Raw genomic sequence first — 3,967 nt, 5'->3', positions numbered from 1 at the left:
AGCTAACAGCAGCACACAAGCAAACCAAAACCCGTAACAACATAGGATTAAAACGCAGGAGAAAATTATCTGCTTCAATGACTTCCATAATATACTGCATAGCTCAGTAAAATAAGTCATATTTTAATGACAATTCTGAATCATCAGGAAACATACAAAGCTTCAATGCCTGGTGAAAGCTGAGGAGTTTTAACTTTTTTTAAAAAAAAGTCATGGCACTTCAATAGGTAAAGTTCCATTTTCTGCAATTCCCAAGTAATTTTACTGAAATGATTATACACCAATATGTATCTTTAAGGTACATGGTTATTAGCCACCTAATAAGAGTCAGACGTGACTGAGTGACTTCACTTTCACTTTTCACTTTCATGCATTGGAGAAGGAAATGGCAACCCACCCCAGTGTTCTTGCCTGGAGAATCCCAGGGACTGGGGAGCCTGGTGGGCTGCCGTCTATGAGGTTCACAGAGTCGGACATGACTGAAGCGACTTAGCAGCAGCAGCAGCAGCAGCAATAACCGGTCAGGGCAAAGCCAAGCCGCAAAATGGGGAAACTGGATGAAACTGTCAAATTCAGATTACCACGCAGCAAAGCTGTCGACTTGAGAGAGGTGGATGGAGGCTTAAGAGGAGGATGTACTGAGAAGCTTGCCCCGAAGACAAGTCTTACTTTTCCAGAACGTGGTGGTGGTTATTCATGGGCCCTACGTGGCTGCAACCACGCCGGTGGAGCAAAGAGGTGGGGGGTCACTCCTTCTACACAAAGAACTTAGAATAGAAGCGTGGAATTCTAGCTGATCTCCAGGTTAAGAAGGCAGCTTTCCAGGATCCACTCTTGGATATGCTAGCTTGGAATGTCTGTCTGGATCCCTGGAGCCTGCATCTTTTAAACCTTGGCCAAGCTTGGTACCACTGACCGGGGATGCTGCTCTGGGGAGGAGCTCTGTGTGCCTGGACTTCTCAGTTCTGCACCTCCCACCTGAGGGGCCGCTGATCCAAAAGGCACGTGGTGCTGCCTCTGGGACCACTCTGTTCAGCCTGCCTCCCACGTGAACACACAGAGCCCACCCTCTCCCAGGGGAGCCCGGTGAGACTCCGAGCCAGCAATCCTCGAGCTAGGTGCAACTAGCACCGAGCTAGCTGCAAGAGATTAAGGCAGAATAAGAAACATAAAACTAGCCACAACTTGGTTTTCTTATATTATTATAAGTAATTGATCCCCACCCTCCACCACCAATGAAAAATACTTGAAAAAAATTAAAAGGAGATTGAATATTTTACTGCATCAAAATCAGTTATAAGAAAAATACAGTTTTGGGTTTTTTTTTAAGTTTCTTCAGGAAACTGACCACGGTGATCAGAATGTTCCAATTCTAACCACTTTCTAGCCTTCTGGCAGTCTATTTAATAAAAATAAAAGCTCACACTTAGGTACTGCTTAGCCTGTTTATCCCTCGATCATTTATTCAGGTATTTGTACTCTCTATTTGGCTTCATTCTTTAATGAATCTCTTTTATTTTCTTTTATCAATTTGATTTCTCCACAGAAATATTACAGTCTCCCCAACTGCACAGATTTTTCAAATACAATCACACATAGACCAAGTCTTTAAAGTAAAATGAATCACTAGTAATGAATTTGAATATACATACAAAACCTTCCAGAATGGGTAGAACCAAAGCCTGGCTATGCTTCTTTGGCATTTCAGCCATACTCATTACCATTATGGTCTTTTTCCATTACATAGAAAGCAAACATTGATATCTGTGAGCACACAGAAAATTTCTTCTGCTTAAACTAGGTGAACTCTACTGTCAATGAGGGCAGCTTGTTTAACCTCTTTCCTTCTATTGCTAAACAGGTATACTACATAGTGTGAGACTGAAGGGAAGGAACAGATTAAAGTTTACAGTATTCTGTCCCTTTCTGAAAGATCCCCATTATAAGTGCTAGCAAAGGCAAGAATAAAGTACTTGCCTGATTTGTCCAGAGATGCTATGAAAGTTTCCACACAATCATTAGATTCTAGCTCTTTGGAGGGTGGGATGGTGGCTTTTCATCTCCGATGTGTTTAAAATTGTAACAGCAGGATTGGTAAACTTGGGACTCTATCCAGTTTCTAGAAGTTTCCAGCTGTCTTCATCAAATAACACCCTTTACATTATTCCTGCATAGAAATACCCTGAAATTAAGTGAAATAAAATTCTCTAGAACATGGTATGGCTCCTAAACACACTACTATATGTACGCATGTTCGATGAGTAGGATAGATTGGGCTCAGGGGAACAATGAAAAATATTTCTCTGGAGTCAACTGAAACAAATTTTGAGTGGATTATCTGAACAAAAATGAAAATCAGCTATTATTCTTTCCTTGATTAGTAGATATATTTTACATTTATTCTAAATAACCTACAAAGTTCCTTCTTCTACATATTGCCATCCCCGCTTCCTAAAACATATTCTCTGAGGCTATATTTACTACATTCATAGAGGCCTTACCCACGCAGTCACTCAGTACGTATTTAATCAAGGAATGAATACACACCATTTAAAAAACTCAACCAAATATCTCAAGTATCGAAACAGAAAGATGTTTACAATTTAAGAATGCTACCTTGAGTCATTGTAGGAGAGAGTACAGGTTTTGCAGCGATTAGAACTGGGTTACAAGTCTCGTTAGAGGCTAACTAATGTACAAGCCTTAAACATTCAGCTTTCCCATCCATCAAATGAGGTTAATCATTTGCAGAGTTTCTAGAAAGATTAGAAATAATATCTGGAAATCTCTAAGCACAGTGTCTGCATATATCATTTTAATGATGATGATTAGTTTTCTTTAAAAAATAATACTAAGAGCACGTTATTTCCATCATTTTGAATGTCCCAACTTTTTCTATGCCAGGTAATCCTACTAATATTTTATTTTGCTTGACATAACTTCCCAGAACAGTAGAGCAGCATATTCAGAAGATATAAGAAAACACACTCCAAAGTAAATATAAATAATTTTTAAATCTTAGAATATTACTGAATTCCAATGTTTGGAACTGTACTGAGAGTTTTTCTTTATCCATGAGGATTCTTGGATTGCAAGAAGAGAAAGTTGAGTCAAAATGAATTTATCAGAAGGATACAGGGTAGTTCACAGAATTGGAGGAAATGCTTTATAATCTTGCCTTGGAGGAACTGACAGAACTAGGTCACTCTGGAGACCAGGGTAGAGGAACTAGGAGTGAGCTTTAGGGCAGCCAGGTGGAATGTTCCAAGTCTAACCACTCTCTAATGTTCTGTCACTCTGCTTAATAAGAAAGTTCACACTTGTATACTGCTTACCCTGTGCCAATACTGCTTCTAAGTACTATGCATGCATTAAGTCAATCCTAACTTAATGAGGATTTATGAGACAGGGTAATTCTCAGGAAAAAAGTAAAGTCTCATCAGTATACCTTGAGTCATGTTCCTATGCATTGGGTAAGGATGTATCTCATCTGATAGTCCCACCAAGGTGAGATGGAATAGCCAACGCCATGGTAATTTTAGCAAAAGAAGGGTTAAGCATGGCTGGGCAGGTAAAATCCACAAATATCTAATACATTTGATAGAACCCATATGTCTGGCTTTGAAAGATTCTATGTCTCTATTTCTAGTTGGCAAAATATTTTCTATTAGTGATATGCACTGATGAGCATTTCAGCTCAGTTCAGTCACTCAGTCATGTCTGACTCTTTGCGACCCCATGAATCGCAGCACTCCAGACCTCCCTGTCCATCACCAACTCCCGGAGTTCACTCAGACTCACGTCCATCGAGTCAGTGATGCCATCCAGCCATCTCATCCTCTGTCGTCCCCTTCTCCTCCTGCCCACAATCCCTCCCAGCATCAGTCTTTTCCAATGAGTCAACTCTTCGCATGAGGTGGCCAAAGTACTGGAGTTTCAGCTTTAGCATCAGTCCTTCCAAAGAAAT

At 40.2% G+C, this 3,967-nt stretch overlaps 1 long non-coding RNA gene across 3 annotated transcripts in view; it reads right to left on the bottom strand.

The window, feature by feature from the left end:
* Positions 1–3,967, bottom strand: part of LOC104982534 — a 210,100-nt gene that overhangs the window by 5,177 nt on the left and 200,956 nt on the right. The gene's annotated exons all lie outside the window — the stretch shown is intronic.

Source organism: Bison bison, unplaced genomic scaffold (assembly GCF_000754665.1).
Source record: "Bison bison bison isolate TAMUID 2011002044 unplaced genomic scaffold, Bison_UMD1.0 scf7180017864533, whole genome shotgun sequence".
Taxonomy (NCBI): domain Eukaryota; kingdom Metazoa; phylum Chordata; class Mammalia; order Artiodactyla; family Bovidae; genus Bison; species Bison bison.
Note: the sequence above shows the minus strand (reverse complement) of the source record. Positions and strands in the feature narration are given on the sequence as shown.